The sequence below is a fragment of the Sinocyclocheilus anshuiensis genome, unplaced genomic scaffold (genome assembly GCF_001515605.1).
Source record: "Sinocyclocheilus anshuiensis isolate Anshui unplaced genomic scaffold, SAMN03320099.WGS_v1.1 C30749272, whole genome shotgun sequence".
NCBI lineage: Eukaryota > Metazoa > Chordata > Actinopteri > Cypriniformes > Cyprinidae > Sinocyclocheilus > Sinocyclocheilus anshuiensis.
In genome coordinates, this window is record NW_015571952.1 from 1 (window position 1) to 223 (window position 223).

Genomic DNA, 223 nt, shown 5'->3' on the forward strand with positions numbered 1-223 from the left:
GACTTCATACTCAGGAGATCAAGAAGAGTTCACCTGACCCCGATGTGATTTGAACACGCAACCTTCTGATTTGGAGTCAGACTCGCTACCATTGCGCCACAAGCTCCCAGAAAGCTGATTTGTGCTTCTCCCATAAGCACTTTGATGCCCTATGCAAATCAATCATTGTATAACACTGAAGGCAAATGCTTGAGATTAGACTTCATACTCAGGAGATCAAGAA

The 223-nt window shown here is 43.9% G+C and overlaps 1 non-coding gene across 1 annotated transcript; it reads right to left on the reverse strand.

Moving 5' to 3' along the window:
• Positions 1-34: 34 nt before the first annotated feature.
• trnaw-cca (transfer RNA tryptophan (anticodon CCA)) lies at positions 35-106 on the reverse strand. The gene has a single exon. It is a non-coding gene; the product is annotated as a tRNA-Trp (tRNA).
• Positions 107-223: the final 117 nt, after the last annotated feature.